The sequence below is a fragment of the Magallana gigas genome, chromosome 3 (genome assembly GCF_963853765.1).
Source record: "Magallana gigas chromosome 3, xbMagGiga1.1, whole genome shotgun sequence".
NCBI classification, from domain to species: Eukaryota; Metazoa; Mollusca; class Bivalvia; order Ostreida; family Ostreidae; genus Magallana; species Magallana gigas.
Genome location: NC_088855.1, coordinates 26,250,217 through 26,272,915, shown reverse-complemented (window position 1 = coordinate 26,272,915; position 22,699 = coordinate 26,250,217). Strand labels below are relative to the sequence as shown.

The 22,699-nt window shown below is 32.9% G+C and overlaps 1 long non-coding RNA gene across 1 annotated transcript; it reads right to left on the bottom strand.

The window, feature by feature from the left end:
• Positions 1 to 4,004: 4,004 nt before the first annotated feature.
• On the bottom strand, positions 4,005 to 17,792 carry LOC117692761 (uncharacterized). The gene is made up of 7 exons (XR_010711976.1): positions 17,665 to 17,792; positions 15,634 to 15,730; positions 13,347 to 13,506; positions 9,651 to 9,722; positions 6,308 to 6,379; positions 5,739 to 5,816; positions 4,005 to 4,665 (listed from the first exon to the last, which is right to left on the bottom strand). It is a non-coding gene; the product is annotated as an uncharacterized lncRNA (long non-coding RNA).
• Positions 17,793 to 22,699: the final 4,907 nt, after the last annotated feature.

Sequence of the window (22,699 nt, the reverse complement as noted above, 5' to 3'; positions counted from 1 at the left end):
TATTAAATTTGTGTTAAGTGTGAAGAAGAATACAAACACTGCACTTGTATATTTTGAAACTGGGAGGCTACCTATGAAAACTATACGAATGTTTAGAATATTCAAATTTTGGTTCAAATTGTTTGTTACAAAGTCAGAATTGTATTTTGCAGTCCTGTTACAAAATGCTGTATAATGAGTGTGAATCGTCTTTGGCACCTGCTGAAAATTGGGTTACTGTAATTAAAAATAAACTTTTTACAATAGGTTTATGACATATATGGTATGGACAGGAGTATATACATTGTGCAACCTATTTTCCTTTAATTAAGCAAAGAATCATAGATCACTTTACTCAACAACTTGTAGAACAGATTACTAATAATTCCTCATCTCGATGTTATTTTTACAAGCATATTATTGACCAGTTTTCATTACAATATTATTTAACAAAATCTATACCTTCTACATATAAGAAACAAATTACAAGAATTAGATCTCATAGACTTGCAATTAAAAGTGGATGACACACTAATGTACCAAAAGAAAGACGCTTATGTAAATTTTGTTCAGATATTGAAGATGAATTCCATTTTGTGTTGAAATGTCAGCAGTATAGAGAAATCCGAGTAAAATATATTATGAAATATTTTTGGAAAAAACCTTCTGTATACAAATTTATACAATTATTAAGTGTTCAAAATTTTAAAGAACTGTGTAATTTGGGGAAGTATCTCCATCTAGCTTTCAATATTCATGATAATTAAGAAAAATTCTCTGGTTTTTTCGCCTGTTAGTAAAATTTTATTTTATATACATTGTCAATGTACTTTACATGTACCATACCATTATTTCAATATTGCTATTATCTATATGTAATTACCTATGCCATAAGATGTATGTCTTGTGCAAATAAAGAATGAATATGTTTATATGTATCTCCATATACATGTATGTTAGACATATGGGTCTATAGTACATTTTCTTAATCAACAGCAGTCAGTGATATTTTAATTATCGATTAGACGTATTAAGGGAATTTAAGCCTTAATCTACAATAATGGGAACTATCACATTCTTAGATTTTTATATGATATTGTAATACATGTATATCTTTTACGCTTGTTTTGCTTGATCGTTACTTACACAGAATATAAAATCTAACTCTTTAAACACTGAAATTGTCGTTTTTCTTTTATCCTCCCGATCTCGAATTATGTACGGGACAAGTCCCTGGCTATACAGTCCAAGTACAATAAAGAGACGAAAAAGCGATTTTGATTTTATTTTTTTTGGATATCAGTTTTTCGAGAATTTATCTTAAATATTTGAAAACATTTGTATTAGACAGCATATAGGAAAATGATTTTTAAGAAAATATAATTTTATAATTTCAGAATCAATTTCTTAAAGTGACGTAAAATTGAGCACGATTTGAGCCTCTCCCACCTCCAAAAGAAAAAAAATAATTATCATTTTTCTTTCATGGATAGCAAAGTGATGCTTTTTTTATATTTTACTAAACTTTAAAAGTCAAAAGTGAAGTTACAAACGAAATACAGAGCTTTGTTGTGCAGATATGCTAAAGCCGCCCCCAACAAAATAAATAAAATTTCTCAAATTTACATTTCAAAATTACATTCCATATGCCTCGGATCCCCCCCCCCCCCCAATCCCTCAGAACCCATCCTACCCCTTCTTCGAAGAAAAAAATTCTGGATTCGCGCATGAAAAAGTTCATTGAAGTCAAGGATACGTTTTCTCCGGATTACGTTTTCTCCTGGGTACGATTTCTACTGATACCTCTTTGCATGCCATCTAGCGTTTATTCAGTGCATGACTGTTGGTTTTGCATCGGTGATCTTTTTTGTCTTGCATCAGTGTCTGTTGATTTTGCAATAGAGGCTGTTGGTTTCGTTTTAAGCTGGTCAATTTCGTATTTTAGTATGTTTTTAACGAGGCCGAGTACAGAACGAGTACGCACGCTTTCGCGCAGCGTTTCATTTGTATTGTGACGTCATCTTTTTGCTTGGTTGACGCCATGGCGTTATAGTTTCAACTGCAGATATTCAGCGAAAATTGTAGAAAATATCTCGTTTGATGCGTAAAAATAATGTTATATTGTGGAATAAACATAAATATCTCGAAGTATATGCTATATTAGGGCTCGGGTCGAAAACATGAAGAGGGTTCTGCAAGCCTAGCCCTCTGTCACGTTTTCTTAACCCGCCTAAATATAGCTTAATTCATATATTTCAAGACAGTAACCATGTATTTTATATTAATGACCCTTAATATGTGATGTTATATATTTTTTTTATTACTTAATAAAAACTTGTTTTAATAATACTAAGAAGATCACCTTTTCCGCCTTTGTCAAATAAAAAATAGCCATTATCTGACGAATCTGGGGAATTTTTTATTTGACAATTTGATGCCTTTTAGCAATAACTTTAATATGTAGAGCAGAAAAAGAAATCCCTAGGGCAGAAGTTTTGAAAAAATGTAAAAAATATGCAAAATTGATACATTTCAAGCAAAATCCCATAGGGTCCTATGTTAAAGACGAACAAACTTTGAGATGACCCCCTAAACAAACGGTGTGGTAAATGTCTTATTTTTTAATCTTAAAATAATAATTATATCAGTAGAAATTCATGTAAAAAGTTTCATCCAAAAATCTAGGACAGAACAAATTAGACCCGGTCTCGTTAAAAATTAGGCCTAGTTGTTTAATTTGCATAAACGTCTTTTTTACCCTTTCCACCGCCCATACTCCTCATACAATTCTCTATACTATACTTAGTCTAATCAGTCGCCTTTACTCATCCCTTCACACAAACCAATAAGGAATAATTAATGGCCGTCATCTTTACTAATCTCCTACGCACGCACGCACGCACGCACGCACGCACGCACACGCACACGCACACACACACACACACACACACACACACACACATACTTGCATTATGCCGAAACTCACTACATCAGACTTTAGACCTGAAATTCACTACACTATGTTCTAGTTGTGCTATTCAATATATATTAATATTTTTAAGTAATATAAGACATCTTTTTACTATTCTGCTATTTGAAATAGGCAAAATCTCTTTGTAAAAGTTTATGATTTTATACCTGATAGTCACTACATGAGGTCACATGACTCATTGTGAATACACACCAGAAACTCACTACAGTGTGTATTTCTTCCTAATTTACCCCAAAGTCAATACATCTAGCTAGTCATGTGATCGATTGAAGATTCAAAGGAAATTTACCACATAAACCATTTATTACTGAACACACAGAGAGAGAGAGAGAGAGAGAGAGAGAGAGAGAGAGAGAGAGAGAGAGAGAGAGAGAGATCTAATAATTTCAGCAAGCTGCAAGACGAATTATTCTAATACTAATTCTAATACTCAGGCTAATCTAATCAATTCATTATGGTATACTCAAGATGCATATATTGTCAAAGTGGGGAACAATATATACTAAGTGAATTCTGGATAAATAAGATTAGACTGCATTTCACACTTTTCTCCACATATGCACGTTTTCTATTTAAACTACATTATATTTAGCACCAGACCCTACTTCGATACAAAGAATCTTATGTTAATTACATATATAATTCAATTATGTAAATTCATTCAACATTTTATGTTATAAGTATTGTAATTTGAAACATATACGAGACAGTAATATTTCTTGTCAAAGGACATGCACAGTCTAGTACCATTGCAACTTGTATGCTTTTATTAACCGTTTTGCCTATAAAAGGCACTTTACACTATCACTGTATGACTTAAATAATTAGGATTTCTTGCTAATTTTTACGCACCCTATCAAGACTGAATTTATAAGAAAATCTAATTGAATTGAAAAGTCTTCATGTGTGTTTCATTTCTTTAAAAACATATATTGTTTAAATTAAATAAATTCCTATTTGCCACTTGCTTTGTAAAATCTAGACCTGTGGACTTTGAACACTTCTTCAAACAAAACATAAATCAACTGCAGAATCTTAATTATAATTCATTTTATTTTAGGATCAAACAACTTTAAGCTAAAATTTAAAAGTACATAATTTCATAGTAATTCATGATATATGGAATTTTGTTTATGAATTCAAATAATTTCAATCAATTATTGACATTATCATGCATGATGCGTGCCCTTCTTTACATTTCTGATCATATTTTATCAATTAAAATATCAAATAATGTCTACCCATTTCTGCCATTTCAAAATGTTTCATGGAATAGGAAGTAGAATAACAGACAAAAAAATAAATGTACATTTGTATAAGCCAATAAGCATTTGTCACAAATGCATGCACCCTGTATTAAATTTAGATACAGGTATAATGTTATTAACAAATTGATAATACAGCACAAACAGTATGCATTCGAACTTCATTACGGTAACATAATTATAACACATAGAAATTTAACGTTGCGACCACCTGGAATTTCATTTTTTGCAACTTCTCAGACGAGAGGTATTATGTTTTTGACAGCAAACTTCACATTGCGCCAAGTGAAGCCTGATAATGCCTTTTCCTTCCTAATGGCGTTTAAACAGTCAAGCTGACCAGGAGTTTTCCCTAGTTTGATAAAGTTGTTAAACTGTCGCTCCAAGGATGCCTTTCTACAGCAGTCCATGTGTGATGTTGAACACTGGCTGTGAAAAAAAATAAGATTTTATTATTTAAAAATTGCTGTATCTTTATCATATTTTTGTCATTAAGGTTATTTGTTCTTCAGCCCAAATGTATAGTCTTTATTAAAAAATTGGTATCCTTCCTTTGAATGTTAAAACTGTATGAAATATAGTAAAAAGATATTCATTCATTCATTGTATCCAAGAATTTAAACAAGAGGCCCAGGGGCCACATCGCTCACCTGAGCAACAATTGCCTTAATTCTGATCAAATTAGCATAACAGTATCAAAATATCTTGACAACTAAGTACAGTAAAAACTTGAAAATCTGCCAATTTTTATCCACCTCTTTATTTTTGGTAAATACCAAGCCCCTTTTGTTGTTATACTTGTAAGAAGATTTTTCTTTATTCCTAAATAGCCCCCCCCCCCGCCCCCCCCCCCCCCCATTTTGTGGCACCACTTTTCGTTATGGAATCAGGGTTTCATCAGACTTAAATCTGCATAACCCGTGCTTTCACACTAAGTACTGAGTTTAGGACCGAAAACTTTCCCAGAATATTTTTAAAGATTTTCTCTATATATTCCTAATATGTAAAAATCCAAACCGCCATCACGGCCCCGCCCTACCACTAGGGACTGTGATTTCGCAAACTTGAATTTACATAGTTACCCAAGGATGCCTCTACACAAGTTTAAGCCTTTCTGGCCAAATACTTTTAATAGTCTTAAAAAAGAAGATTTTTAAAGATTTTCTCTATATATTCCTATGTAAAACTTGATCTTCCAATTGTGGCCCCACCCTACCCCCACGGACTATGATTTGAACAAACTTGGATCTACACTACCTGAGGATGCTTCCATTTTAATTTGAGCTTTTCTGGCCTAATAGTTTTGAGAAAAAGATTTTTAAAGATTTTCTCTATACATAATTTATCCCCCATTGTAGCCCCACCCTACCCCCAGGGACCATAATTTGAACAAACTTGAATCTACAATACCTAATTTATATGCAATTAAGTTACTGTCACTAATGGCAACTGGCAGGTGGTGTCCGTAAAAAGTTTTAAATTTATATAATCAAAGATAATACCTTGTCCTTGAGCCTCAGGTTTTGCATGGGGTGGGCATGATGATCTCTCTGTGCTTAGCTTTTCACTTTTACATGGAACTGCAATACAATATACAATGTTAATTACATCTCGATAAAAATTCACCTCAAGTAGCACAAAAGGTATGAAATTACACCGTATACACTATTTACTATTAACTAGAAAATGTAGTTAACTATGCTCTAAAACGACCATAACTTTTAACCTTACAGGACATCTTTGTACCGGTAACCTAGCCAACAAGCAATTACTGTGCATGTACATTATGTAATGTGTTGAATTACTTAAAGTACTTTGACCAAATAAAACCTCAGGTTATGAAACTTACAGTGTAGTGTTTTATCCTAGATACATTATTAAAAAAAATTGGGAATAAAATACAAGTATGAGGTCAGAATGTCCAGTGTACTGGATTGCACAGTTGGCAGGTTGAACAGTGCACACCCTACTTATATTTGAAACATTTGTTGCAATACCTTCTACTTTAGTAGGCTACCTAACTCTGGAATATTAAAAAAGATCTGGATCTAATCAACTGAATGAAAAGTACCTTCCATAGGGGATGCAGTGTTGGAATCATCATCAACTTCTTTTTCACTCTCTGTTTCAGTATCAATAGTTTCTATATTGAAGAAAAGACACATCAATAAACAGCCTTGAAAATTCTTGACAGAAAATAAAAACATGATTTATAAACACACCTTTGTCAGCGAAATCAATTTCATCAAAGTCTGCTTTTTAAATGTGCATGATTAATGTATATTGAAAAGAAAACTCACTACGTATACGTGTGTGAAGATAATGTATATTGGCAAGGAAACTCACTACATGTGTGTGGTAGTTATTAAGGAATAAGGAATCATTCTTTTAGTACATGTATTATGGGGTGATAATTTTGGTCGGGGCATGATCAAATCCAATGAAGCTCGAGGGCTTTATGATGGATTTGACAATTTCCAGCAGTTGTACAATTAAATATTTGAATATAAATAAGCAAACCCTGCTTGCGCCCAAATCATACGTTATTTGAATTTAATGGACTGTATAGTACAAAATCAATTGTGTTATCATATGTTATCACAAGCAAAAACACTGAAAAAGTTAATTTAAATGAATATGGACAAGGAAATTTACTACATGTGTGTGGAAATGTATATTGGCAAGGAAACTCACAACATGTGTGTGGTAATTTAAATGAATATGGACAAGGAAACTCACTACATGTGTGTGGTAATTTAAATGAATATGGACAAGGAAACTCACTACATGTGTGTGGTATTTTAAATGAATATGGACAATGAAACTCACTACATGTGTAGTAAATGTACACTGGCGAAGAAATTCACTCATATGTGTGGGAAATGCATTCAAAATGGAAAGGAAATTCACCACATGTGCAGGAAATGTGTACCAGTATTTGTTATGACACATGTTACACATAAATATTAAATACATTTTAATACATGTACATGTATCAAATCACAAGAGGCCCATGGGCCACATCGCTCACCTGAGGAACAAAAGGTATGATAAAATCAGTTTAATGGAGTCATAATACAAACTATCTGGACAATGTACAATAATACATGTACATCCTGTATAAATAAAATCCATTTTCCCCTGGATATTCTTATGTTTATAATCAGTCCCTTTTCTAACAGGATGATTTTATAGTCATATCATATGTTGAGTATTGCAGTTCTCAAAAAGATCCTTAACAATAGTTTATATACGGGATATAAACGTACATCAAACTCTGAACCTTCTCGGGAGGCCAAAGAATTGTCCTGGGGCCAAAGTCTTAACAATTATTAAGAATCATCTGGCTGATTAGTTTCTGAGAAGATTTTTAAAGATTTACCCTATATATTCCTTTGTTAAACTTTGACCCCCATTGTGGCCCCACCCTACCCCTGGGGATCATGATTTTCACAACTTTGAATCTACACTACCTGAGGATGCTTTCACACAAGTTTCAGCTTTCCTGGCTGATTAGTTTCTGAGAAGAAGATTTTTAAAGATTTACTCTGTGTATTCCTATGTAAAACATCGGCCTCCCATTGTGGCCCCACCGTACCCCAGGGGTCATGATTTTCACAGCTTTGAATCAACACTACCTGAGGATCCTTCCACACAAGTGTCAGCTTTCCTGGCCGATTAGTTTCTGAGAAGAAGATTTTTTAAGATTTACTTTATATATTCATATGTTAAACTTCGACCCCCCATTGTGGACCCACCCTACCCCCGGGGGTCATAATTTTCACAACTTTGAATGTACACTACATGAGGATGCTTCCACACAAGTGTCAGCTTTCCTTGCCAATTAGCTTCTGAGAAGAAGATTTTTAAAGATTTACTCTATATATTCCTATGTAAAACTTTGATCCTTCATTGTGGCCCCACCCTACCTCCGGGGGTCATGATTTTCACAAATTTGTATCTACATTACCTGATGATGCTTTCACACAAGTTTCAGCTTTCATGGCTGATTAGTTTCTGAGAAGAAGATTTTTAAAGATTTACTCTATATATTCCTATATTAAACTTCGACCCCCCCATTGTGGCCCCAACCTTAGGTGAGCTAAAAAGGTTAAGTTTACAATACAATAAGTTGTTAAAGTTGGTTTCTGGAAGAACAGACTTTGAAAATTTTCTTAATAAATATTGACATTTTTTTTACTTTTTTAATCTTTAGTTTTTAAGATCTGTGTACAAACATAGAATTGTGAGCATTGTGAGAATCTATGTATCTTGCTTACAATTCGAAGCTTAACACTCAAATATGGTGAGTAAATAGAAATTGTAAACAATTAAACACAAGAAACATGCACTACATGTATAACAAATAAAGAACACAATTTATTTTTTTCGAAATGAATCATATATATACATGTATATACCTACATATTTCCGTCAGAGATATCAAACTCTATTTAAACTGAATAAACTCGAGAAAATGCCGAGCTATTGCATTAATCTTCCATTACGCAAAAGATAATGCCGAATTACCGATAGAATGAATTGTATTTCAGTACCCCTACATCAGATTTTGCTTAATTTGCGCAGGAAAACAGTTAACTGTTTGATTTACCGAAGTCTCTGTTTGATTTGATACGTAAAAATCACGAAATACAGACGATAGTTTCCAGGTTACAAAGCATAGATAATGAAAACGAAACGAAAATCAGAACAAGCTAACACCAACGTCATGTGTGAAAACTGTCAACGCATTGAAATATTTAGCCTCAATTTACTTCACAAAATCGGCACCAATATATTTTGCATCTTTCAAAATTTCCCTTCATACGCGAACTGTTGCACAACAAGCAAATTCATCATAGTCAGATCGACCCTTTTTCGTATAATGTCATGGCTGCTTTAAACAAAGAACCTCGTTTTAGAAGTATGGAATCATTTTACCGGATGCCGAACCCGAAGCTATTAAACTGATTGAAACACGCCTTTCCTTTATTATTATTTTCGTAATAACTCAGATTTGACACAAAATTACCCCTTAATTTTTGCAATTTATATTTTCCTTCCCATAAGGATAATTTATGCTAAACTACGTTGAATTTGCCTCGGTAGTTCTTGAGAAGAAGATTTTTAAAAATGCACCCCCCTTTTTCTACAGTTTCAAGGTTTTCTCCGCTTTAAATACAGATCGGACTTTTATTTCTGCAATTTATATTCGCCCTCCCATAAGGATGCTTTGTGCCAAATTTGGTTGAAATTGGATAAGCGGTTTTAGAGAAGAAGTTCAAAATGTAAAAAGTTTACAGACGGACAGACGGACGGACGGACGACGGACAAAATGTGATCAGAATAGCTCACTTGAGCTTTCAGCTCAGGTGAGCTAAAAATGAACACTAGAAACATTAAGTAAAAGTAACCTTCATTGTTCTCCTCACTGTCCTGGTTGACATCAAATGGGTTATCATCAAATGGATTATCATCAGGTGAATCTTAAAGAGAACAATAGTTGTAACAATTTATTATTAAATTATATAGTATTTATTACTGTGCAGTTCTGAACTACATGTACTCTCGCGCAGTAAACTCAATATTATACAGGTTAAAAATTAATTGATTCACTGATTATACTAATTCTTGTTGTAAAAAACATATATGTGTGAAAGTGGGACTGGTTTGATCATCGGTGGCTATATATAGCTCAGTTGGTAGAGTACATATCTAGTGATTCTGGATGCCCTGGTTCAAATCTCTGTTTGGCCGTCATTATATTTCCAATCCTGTTACGCATGCATGGTGTTATTTTAGTTATCAAGCAAAGATGTCAGAATGATTTATTCACTGAATTATAGTGTAATCATGGTAATAGAAAATACCTAATCATTGTATAAAACTTTTTATCTCATGCTCACTTTACTTTCCTTTATAAAGTGCAAATAGTTATACAGGATATCATTTTCATCTCCATATTTAGTTGAAATGTACGTAACAATGGTTTTTTGCCAATTCTCAGAACTCATAACCTGCCGCAAACACTGCAATTTCTAAAAACAAATTGCCAGGGTGGTGAGAATATTCAAACACAATTTTTTTTTTATTAAATTCTAATTAATTTTCTGTCATCAAAATCTGACCTAAATTGTACAATTCCCAGTATCTAGTAAACTGTATATGGATATCAATTTCACATTCTCATAAGAACCAGAAAAAGTTGTATTACAAACAAGAGGCCCATGGGCCACATCGCTCACCTGAACAGCAGTTCCTTGTAACATTACATTTCGTAGCATATGCTTTTTCTATTTTAAACATTGAACCCCTTTCTGGGGACCCAGTTATGGTCCGAGGTTTATGGTTGGCTTGAACAACATAAATAGTAACATAGGAATGAAAATATGTAGCACTGCGGTGGGACCGCACGTACACAACCTGAAAAACTGAACGTAGAAGAGTTCCACTTCAAGAGGAATAACTCTCAGACTGTACAGAACATCAAGAAAGATAACTCTTGGTTCCACTACATTAGAGTTTACACAATTTGAGGATCCTTGCATAGTAATCTCACAAACTGTAGCATTATAGTTCTCGAGAAAAACTTTTTAAAAACATTTTCAATATATCTTTCTATGTTAAACTTTGAACCCCTCTTGGGGCCACAGTATTAGTCCAGTGCTAAAGTTTTTATTATTTGGAATCTACATTATTTAAGGATGCTTGCATAGTTATCTCACAAGCTGAAGCATTATAGTTCCCAAGAAAAAGATTTTTCAACATTTTCCCTCTTTATTTCTATGCTAAACTTTGAACACCTCTTGGGGCCCCAGTATTAGATTGAGGTCACGGCTTTTATAATTTTGAATCTACACTTTTTGAGGGTGCTTACGTAGTTATCTGACAAATTGATGCATTGTAGTTCTCGAAAAGAAGATTTTTAAACATTTTCCATATATACCAGTACTTCTACATTTAACTTTAAACCCATCTTGGGTCCCTAGTATTAGTCAAGGGGTCACTATTTTAAAACTGTCGAACCTTCATTATCCAAAGTTGTATGCATGATAGTAATCTCACAAATTGAAGCATTGTAGTTCTCGAGAAGAAGATTTTTTAACATGTTACCTTTATATTTCTATAATAAACTTTGACCCCATCTTGGGGCCCCAGTATTGGTCCGGGGTCACGATTTTACCAATTAGGAATCTACATAAGCGAAGGATGCATGCATAGAAATTCCACAAACTAAAACATTGTAGTTCTTGAGAAGAAATTTTTTTAAACTTTTCCTTTATGTTTTTTAAAATGTTTAAATTTTGAACCCCTCTTGGTGCCCATCAATTGTCCAGGAGTTACAATTTTTTGAATCTACATTATTTAAGGATGTACATGTATGCATAGTAATATCCCAAACAGTTGCACTATAGTTCTTGAGAAGAAGATTTTAAAACATTTTCCTATATATGTTAAAATCTAAACCCCTACTGGGGCCCCACTTTTTGTTCGGGGGTCACAATTTTTACAATCTTCACTATATATATAACCTTTTGTGTATGTATTGGCATTTTTGGTGAAGTGGTTCTTGAGAAGAAAATTTTTAAACATTTTTCATATGTAGTTATATGTTAAACTTTGAACCCCGCCTGGGGCTGTAGTTTTCGTCTGAGGGTCACGATTTCTACAATTTAGAATCTTCATTATACATACAAGCTTTTGTGTAAATATTGGCATTTCTGGTGCAGTGGTTCTTGAGAAGAAGATTTTTTAAACATTTTCCTATTATTTCTATGTTAAACTTTGAACCCCGCCTGGGGCCCCAGTTTTGGTTCGAGGGTCACGATTTTTACAATTTAGAATCTTCACTATATATACAAGCTTTTGTGTAAATATTGGCATTTCTGGTGCAGTGGTTCTTGAGAAGAAGATTTTTTAAACATTTTCCTATGTATTTCTATGTTAAACTTTGAACCCCGCCTGGGGCCCTAGTTTTGGTCTGAGGGTCACAATTTTTATAATTTAGAATCTTCACTATGTTTACAAGCTTTTGTGTAAATATTGGCATTTCTGGTGCAGTGGTTCTTGAGAAGAAGATTTTTTAAACATTTTCCTATGTATTTCTATGTTAAACTTTGAACCCCGCCTAGGGCCCCAGTTTTGGTCCAAGGGTCACGCTTTTTACAATTTAGAATCTTCACTATACATACAAGCTTTTGTGTAAGTATTGGCATTTCTGGTGCAGTGGTTCTTGAGAAGAAGATTTTTTAAACATTTTCCTATGTATTTCTATGTTAAACTTTGAACCCCGCCTGGGGCCCCAGTTTTGGTCCGAGGGTCACGATTTTTACAATTTAGAATCTTCACTATATATACAAGCTTTTATGTAAATATTGGCATTTCTGGTGCAGTGGTTCTTGAGAAGAAGATTTTTTAAACATTTTCCATATGTAGTTCTATGTTAAACTTTGAACCCCGCCTGGGGCCCCAGTTTTGGTCCAAGGGTCACGCTTTTTACAATTTAGAATCTTCACTATACATACAAGCTTTTGTGTAAGTATTGGCATTTCTGGTGCAGTGGTTCTTGAGAAGAAGATTTTTTAAACATTTTCCTATGTATTTCTATGTTAAACTTTGAACCCCGCCTGAGGCCCCAGTTTTGGTCCGAGGGTCACGATTTTTACAATTTAGATTCTTCACTATATATACAAGCTTTTGTGTAAATATTGGCATTTCTGGTGCAGTGGTTCTTGAGAAGAAGATTTTTAAAGACATGCACCCTATACTTACTGTTTCGCAATTATCTCCCTTTTGAAAAGGGCTGTGCCCTTCATTTTAACAATTTATAATCCCCTTTCCATAAGGATGCTTTGTACCAAATTTGGTTAATTTTGGCCTGGTGGTTTTTGAGAAGAAGTTGAAAATGTGAAAAGTTTACAGACGGACGGACAGACAGACAGACGGACAGACGGACGGACGAACGACGGACAACGGGTGATCAGAAAAGCTCACTTGAACCTTCGGTTCAGGTGAGCTAAAAATCTAAAATAGGTAAATAAAACAATTCTCTCTCTCTCTCTCTCTCTCTCTCTCAAAACAATCACAATAAATATATTATATTTGCTTACCACTTCAGACCATTCCACTTAAAGTAAAACATATAACTAGTATGTTTTATTTTGCGCTTCTTTTCTCTTTCTTCTGCTTCCTTGGGCACAATTCTCTCTCCAACATATTCTACCAAAAAGCTTCCTTTTGGAAAATTTTGAGTTGCAAAAACCCCATATCCTTAAAATAAGAAAAAAAATATTGGTGAATATTTTGCATTACATGATTGTACAGTGTGTTCACAAATCATGTACAAAACCTAATTTATTTATAAATGCCTTTTATTATGGAATTATTTGTATAATTGTGATTATCAAATGCAAGGGGCTAAAATTGCTCCAGAAACTAATGACATTTTTCATTTAAGGATCTGCATAATCAAGGGAAACAAATGTGTAAAACTGAGTAGATTGGTACATAAAAACAAAGAAATGATACTATTTTCTATTACACTAGACTCTGACCCGTGCATGCACGGTTTGACATATTGCATATGATATCGGACATTCACGAAAAAGATACATCGACACACCATATTTACATAACCAAACTTTAACGTAGCTCGCGGGTTTGCTGACGTCACAATAGGAATCGACGTAAAGAGTTGACCGTCATAGTAAACTCATAATTTTTTTTTAAATGAGATATTTAGAAGTATAAAAGAAAATATTTTAAAAAGCTTATATGCGGTTTATGACTGTTTATACAAAGATTAATTTTATAATATCAAGTGCTGATAATTTAAAGATGTCACATTCATTGTCACATTTTGTTCTACCAAGATAAAGAATGAGTGTGCGTTAGAACTCTTCCATTTAAATTTTAAGTCATGTTTTTAAAATAGAATGTATGCATTAACTTTTTTTTTTTTTACAATTATAACTTCCGTAATCTGTACAATTATGCTGTACTACCGATTAAATTCTTAAATTTCTTTTGGTTTTATTCGATTTCTTACTTATAATGTCAGTAGTTGCCTGGCATGTTATTTTTGCATTGATTGACTCCGAGTTCCATAAAAACAAAAATAGCAATTTTCTGTATCTTTACAGCCTTACATTAATTGCATTTGATAACATTCACAATAATGTCTAATAAGCATTTACATGTTATAAAATGTGTTAAACAGCTAGTCTTGTCAATAAATGCATTTCAATTTTGGTGTTCTAAGAAGTAAGGAAATGATGACGTCAGGCTAACGTCGTAATGAAAATATAAGGTTTTGAGAAATCTTTAAAATCTTTAAAGTTTTTTTGCCAAAAATTGGCCGAGAACACATACTGATATTTTTTTATGAATTAATTCATAATTATCTCCTCTGTTTTTGTGTTGAGTATGATTAATTTCGTCTGAATCGTTTAAAAGTTTTGAGCATAGTTTTGTAATGCGTTTCTCGGTTAAAATGTGCATTTTACTATATATTTCATTGAAATGGCGTTGCTTGATTTTATTAATGACACTGTATTTGAAACACGATAACATTATTACCGCGCAGACGAATCTTAAATAAATTTTAGAAATAAAACTATAAAACCTATGGATCACGTGGACAAATTTTCAAGGTAGGTTTTCTCACAAGCAGGTAAACCCGCGAGCTACCTTAAGCCTACAATAATGCTATTAATTTCACTACACTCTGCTTAGTTAGAATAATCTAACTGTGTCTTGGGACAGGCCTTCACCACAGTTGAAATGCCTCTCATATACCCGTAATGTAGCAAAAAATTGCATAATCGCTTCGAAACGGTTTTGGAGAAAATTATTGAAGCTGCATTGTGATTAACAGTCAAATTATTCATAACAAACCATTTTGAGGCTGTAAATACCTTTCTTCTAAAAATTTAATTCATATTAATGAAGAATTCAACACTTTTTTACCAATGTTTTTTACTCACTTCGAATTTACACAACATGTTGACATTCAAACTCTCAGGATATAGCAAATTTTCAATGAAAATTTAAACATATGTGTATTATCGTTTCTGAGTTTATCCATGCAAGTGTGATATTGTGGAAACATAAACTAAAGAGCCTCCCGTGATTTAGCGTGAATGGAATGCACATGCGCAAGATTGTAGAATAAAAAAAATCCAGATGATTCCGTATTTTTATAAGGAATTTTCGTTGATTATTAATAAGCGAAGCTTGATCGAGAAAAAATAAAAACAAACTGGTAATCTTCAAATACAATGATGTTTAAAAAATAAAGAACAAAAGACAGTTCTCTTCTGATTTCTCGATATTAAAGCCCAAAAATTCGAGTCTTTTATTTTAATGTATAGTAGTAATAGATGTGTATCAACTCACCAATTCTTCTGTTGATCAATTCAACTTTTAATGCATCACAGTCCAGTCCAGAACGACACATAAATTCTGCCTCTCTTTTAGGGCTTATTCGTTGTTTCTAGCACATAAATAAATTACTCATTAGAAAAAAGTTTTATTTCAAAATATGCAAAATTTGTCTTTTAAACTATCACATTGATTTTAAAATCAAATTATCTTAAGGCCTTCCATTTTGGTTTGCAAACTCCTTTTCAACTATTTCAAGATCAAAATAAAAACTTTATTAATATTACTTATATAATGCACACGGTCATAATCACTTGTCCGAATGGACAAGAAGGAAAAAAAGGTAATGTAGAGCCCTGACACCGTGCATACATAAAAAAGATATATTACATACATAAATTAGAATGCTAATTTTACACAAACAGTCCCTGAAACATTCTACGTAAGCACACGCTGAACGGAATCTGGTGAACGCTAATGAAAGGTGAACGATGAGCGAAGGCAGAGTGCACATGAAGCGCTGAACGGTGAACGATATGTGAACGCAAGATGAACGATTTTTTCGGAGTGTCTCGATGGTTATCCTTACATTGTATTTTGACGGAAATCAGGAAAAACATGCTAATAAACTACACGTACAGTGCTGCTATCTTGAAAGTTGACAAAACAGTCCTATCCTATCGACTATCCTGCAAATAATATCTATCCTGTATTATCTTTAAAATTATACCATACCATTTATGCATGTTTAGGAATAACAGTTAAATAAAACCAAATTTAAGACCATAATATTAATTTTATCAACAGATAATCGAGTAATGTAATAATAAAAATGTCTAAATAATACATAAAACCATTGTTAATCTATAAATTAACACGCATTTATGTTTACTATCTTAAGTTGATCTGTTCAGTAAGACAGTTTATTGTCGAACATGGATATGTTTGTGATTTGGAATCGAAGGAATTATTATTTGAATCGTGAAAAATACACAAATACAATGTCTGTTTCTTATATTTGTGTGTATATATATATATATATATATATATATATATATATATATATATATATATGTGTGTCGAATCGTTAGTTGATTGAATTCTTCTGTTTTTAAACGACTGGACTGACTATCTTAAAATGAATCATTAAATATTATTTGTGTATCAATTTATCGCTGTATTGTGTAACATAAAATTTTCACAGTAACTGCATACTTAAGCCATTTTTGGATCAACAAAAAAAATGCCTGTTTAGGAGAGTGATAAAAAACAACAACAGCAAAAAACAGACCTGCTCAAGAATGTGTACTTTAAATTCCACGGATTAAATTCTAATTAAAATGATGCTTTATGTGTAATATTAGTTTCCTTTCACCTTAACGCAAGGTTTTTTTCCTCATTTTGCTGAGATTGATTCTTTCATTTTTGAAGTTCCGAATGAAAATGAATGAAAACGGACTGAATTCGAACGATAAGTGAACGGTGAACGATAAGTGAACAAAGGTGAACGCACAATGAGCGCTTTCTGAACGGTGTGCACAAAAGGAGCGGAGTGAAGAGTGCAAGTGAACGCACTGTGAGTGCACGGTGAATGCACGGTGAGCGCATGGTGAATGCACGAAAAAATGGGAAAGTAGATGGTTTAAGGGACTGTAATACTTAATACTGTCGCATTGTTTTTTTTATTATCATAAATTTGATAAAACCATATTGATTAATTCACTTTTCTGTTGTGATAATTTCACTTACAAACAAAACAGACCGAGCAACTGATTTTGTTCAAATTGCTGATAAAACAATTTGAGCATATATTGTGACTGTATGACAATTATAGAAAACTTCAATATGTCACACTAAGCAAAAACAAGAATAAACATCTAAATATGATAATTTGAGATATCACCGGTAAAATGTTTACTTAAAGAATGAGAGATATGCACACCCAAATAACTTTAACATATCAATGGTATTCGATACACATGTACTGTTGTTTGAAATATACCTTAAAAGTTCAACTGTATGTACAATGTTAAAAATTTCACTTACTGCAATTTTCCCCCTTGAATAAGCTGCCATCTTTTTAGTTGAGTGCTTTATAACTTACATAAGCTAGAAAAAAGAAGAAGAAGAAGTTGTACATGAATGCCAATACAAATTAAAATGTGAGTTATATGAGATGCCATACTTCATTAATGTGAGTTATAAGATATTATACTAAATGTATATAAGGTGGATAATTATTAACTTTTCACCTTAATTATTATTATCATTATCACCTCATGATGACTATTGATTTATCACATGAAATCCAATTCAGTGAAAATCACTATACATGTACATGATGTGTGTGGAAATGTATATGGACAAGGAAACTCACTACATGTGTGTGGTAATTTAAATGAATATGGACAAGGAGACTCACTACATGTGTGTGGAAAGGTATATTTGCAATGAAACTCACTACATGTGTGTGGTAATTTAAATGAATATGGACATGCAAGGAGATTCACTACATGTGTGTAGGATTGTACAGGTAACTCTCGATAGCCGGAAGTCCATGGGTCCAAGGAAAAACTTTGAAGTTTCAAGAGTTCGAGTTTTCAAGAGTTCGGAATTTTCTGGGTTGACCAATGGGTTTTAAAATTAGTCTTACCGGATGTTATGATTAAGCCATTTAATTAGTACTAACCTTACGCTCATGCTTAAACAACGTTTTCTTTTCAGTAAAATATACAGAACTGGATGTTTTTAAAACTAAATTCAAACAACTATTGAATAAATTCATAATATAATTATTTATTTTATGCATCATATTAAGACCAAATTGCTCAGTACTACTGGAGTGCGAGACGATTAACATGTCATAAATGTGATAACTAAGTATCACCCATTGTTCCCACCGTAAGGGTCCTTCACCAGCTGTAAGAACTTGTTCAGCAATATAATCATTACAATGACAATGATGCTGATAAGCATACTTTTAACAGTTTTATAATTCTAAAATTTGACCATGGCTCAATATTATCGTTTCATCTCAATTAATTTCTCATTTTCATTGCGTCTCCAAATTATCGTAAAACGGTTGTGATAATTATAGATTAGGTATTGGTATAGTCAGTCATCAAACAATTATCACCTTGCAGGACAAGTGCCGCCTGAACAAACAACTCGTGACACAAGTCCCGCGTCTAAGGTGTTATTTAGGTATAGCGCTTGGAGATACACGGAGACTTTGAGGTATCGAGAGTAAGAAACTATAGATTATGAACAGGACTGCAGTTTGACTTAGAGAGATCAAGCTAAGGTTTTCGAGAGATCAAGAGTTTGAGAAATCAATAGTAAATTTGCTTAGTTATATAGGGGAAAAAATCGGGACCCTAGACTCACTTCCAGCGATCAAGAACTTCGATCCAATCAAAGTTCGAGCCATTGAGAGTTACCTGTATATTGGCAATGAAACTCACTACATGTGTGTGGTAATTTAAATGAATATAGAAAAGGAAACTCACTACATGTGTGTGGTAATTTAAATGAATATAGACAAGGAAACTCACTACATGTGTGTGGTAATTTAAATGAATATGGACAAGGAAACTCACTACATGTGTGTGGTAATTTAAATGAATATGGACAAGGAAACTCACTACATGTGTGTGGTAATTTAAATGAATATGGACAAGAAACTCACTACATGTGTGTAGGAATGTACATTAATTGGCAATGAAACTCACTACATCTGTGAGGTGAATTTATACTGGTGTAATTGGGAAACTTGCTATATGTGTCTAGGAAATATATATTATATTGGCAAGAAAATTGACACTACATGTGCATATGAAATACATAAAATTGTTGGCAATGCAACCAACCATGGTAAATGTTGGTTGCAAGAAAACTCATTACACAAGGTGGGTTGATTCACATGTATAAAATAATGTTTATGTTATTCAATTGAAACTTACTGCACAAGATTGGTAAAGAGGCAACACACAGACCATGAATATCGGGCATTATTACAATGATTGTCCACTAATGCGCCAAAAGTATGTCAATTTTTTGTTTTTCCTTATATATTTCATCGAAAACAAGACTTTTTTTTAAAAGGTTTTCAGGTCAGATTATTGGTCAGATTTTGAAGAAGTTGATATTGATTTCCAGCATAGTAGATTCAATTTCCACTTGTTGTCGTACTTTAGTTTTTGACAACTCATTTGTAAAATTTGAATATTTCGAACACAACACTGAGATAGTTTTTAAGAGCTCTACTATATATTTTTTGCAATGTATGAGCCAAAAAATCTTACTTTGAACTGTTTATATTAAATTTCAGTAATAGAAGGTTGGAAAAATATTCAAATAAGATGCAAAAAATGCTAGAAAAATTCTTAATGTATCAATCCAAGTCTTTTCAATGTACATGGTCAAAGGGTTTCATTTTAACAATTCTAGAAAAAAAAAATTTCAATTAATATATGGTGAAAAGAAAAAATAAATTGACCTACTTTTGGCACCTGAGTGTACAAACATGTATATGTCCCTGATTTCCTGAACTCAAGTATAATTTAAGCTGGTCGATTGGGGAAGGGGGGGGGGGTGCATAAAAAAACCCCCATTAGAAAACCTCTTTATTTTTAACCATATGTAATTTACATCAGCTCTAGTTTAAAAAAAAAGAAAAAGTAACCATCTGGTTCTTTTTGGGGGCAATCTCAAAATACAGGTATATTTTTCTATAGGAATATTTAGAGAATTTTCATTTTCCACACTTCGTAGCAGATTTAAAATAATACTACAATAGAGATTTTCTTTGAATTGTGATATCGCGATTAGCAATATCATTTTGTACCTTATATGTAAAAAATACTAAATTCAACCATCTAGTTTAAGTGAGGGTCATCTCAAAATATGAACAGTTGATAAATTTTGCTATATACATGTATTTTGGGTACATGCATTACAAATGTAGATTAATTGCTATGATGGATTCATTCAAAATGAAGCAAAATAACCCTGGAGATACCATCATTAAGGTCTTCCGTTTCCAACGGAAGACCTTACTATTATTCTGAAAAATTTTCAGATTTCTTATTATTTTTTTTTTTCTTCTAGACGCCAACTTTGATCCTTAATATCTCGCTCGTTTGTTCACCGATTGTTTTGAAATTTTCAGGTCTGATAACATGCCGCGCGATGTTGGCGTTGCATATTTTAGTTGATGAAAATCCCCATCCGGTTTAGAGTTATTCCCCTTTTAGTAAAATTTAACGACTTCTTTTGTCCAGAGGGTTTAGCTTTAACGATGACTGGCAGAGTCTCAAAGATGGGCTGGTTTAGAAGCTGATACATTGAATTTGTGCGAGATATATTTTATTTATTATTTACATGCAAATAAAAGGAGTGGTATAGATGTTGAAACAAAGGTTGGAAAAAAATGCAAAAAAATTCGCGTATTTTCCGTTTTAGTTCTCTACCTGATAATAATTTGTTATAAGATGTATTTTAAAAGTTTTTGATCTTACCGAGACCTTTCATTCGGTATACAGAAAAAGGGGCTGGCCCCTATAATTAGGGAGTTAGAGGCTTCAAAAGTTTGTTGTCAATAACTTGTAAAGGATTAACAATTTCTAATGCATTATTGAAGCAAAGTTGTGAAGAAATGAATCCCGAATCCTTCCGTAGTATTCAATTTTATGTTTTTGTAATTTATAGTCGGCATTTGCAGAAACAATTTTTGTCAGTTCGGTCCATTTTTGTGGGGGTGTGCACGTTTAGGAAGTTATGAAAGGGCTTGTTGTAATGCAGTAATTGATAGATGCAGCGCGTAAAGATGATTCCACATTAATGTTTTTATTGATTTGTACAATTTCATTTCATTGAGATGAGCGTCTTTGATGTTATTTTTGTTGTTTGTTTCAAAACTGTGCCCCTCTCTATATATAGATGCATTACGAGACTCAGGTAACCGATCGATAGGAGAGTCGCTAGCTGTATTCAGGCCGTTGTCTAGACGACGGTGCATGTGCTTGTAGAGCGGGTTGTTCACATGTTAAACGCCCCACTGTTTTACTGTAACGAAGACATCTTGAATTGTTTCAGTACTGGGAGATGTGTTAATAAAATGGTTCCAATGCCTGATAATTAAACTTTTACTACAATACACGGCGTCATATAAAGTATAATGTGTAAATGTAAGGTGGCTATTTAAACGAACACGGGATTGATTCCCATAGAATGTTTTTTTAAAAGCATAACTGAACATTTATTTAAGATAGAGATACTATTATCATCGTTGAGATGATTTTAAAAATTGAACTTAATACTCGACTATTATACAAATTCATCACTATTAGAATCAAAAGTCGTTAATTTTTAGTTATGACTCGCAATCCCCATTTCGCGTTTTTAACAACATGTTTTCGCAAAACATCAATAGACGGATATATCAAACAGCCTTCATCAGCAAATTATAAATGATCTACATACAAAATATTAAAGAGGTAATCAAATGAGATGTGATTTAAACTGTTCCCGCTATCCTCTGTGGAAGAAATTTGCATGAAAAAAATCTGTTCAATGTCAATTACGATATAGCCTTAGCAATCAAAGGAAATGAACAAACTTTATATTGATAGATTGACAAATTAACCAACTTTCAGACCTGTAATGTGGGTTTTTTTTTTTTTTTTTCAAATTCTATGGGAAATAGACTCACTGACTGCATTCTTTACTCTTGTAAAATTGTGTGTTTTTAATCATGCGTATACACTATGAATATAATTTGTAAGTATGAGTAGCCATATCAATAATCAGTTTTAAGCGTTGATTTTAAAGAAGATTTTGTTTACATGTAAAGCAATGCTATTAGGATGATACGGCTTTTAAAGTCGAACAATGTATATTTGTGAGGGTCGGACAATATCCGGTTATGCTTGTTCTAGAAATAGCAGAAATAAGACGACGTATTATTTAGCTTTCCTAAAGTTTTGCACAACTAAACAAAATGAATTCATATATTAGAAGCATGTATTATATAGTAACCTTAGCTGCATATATGTAGCTCTCGGTCTGAAATGAAAAATCA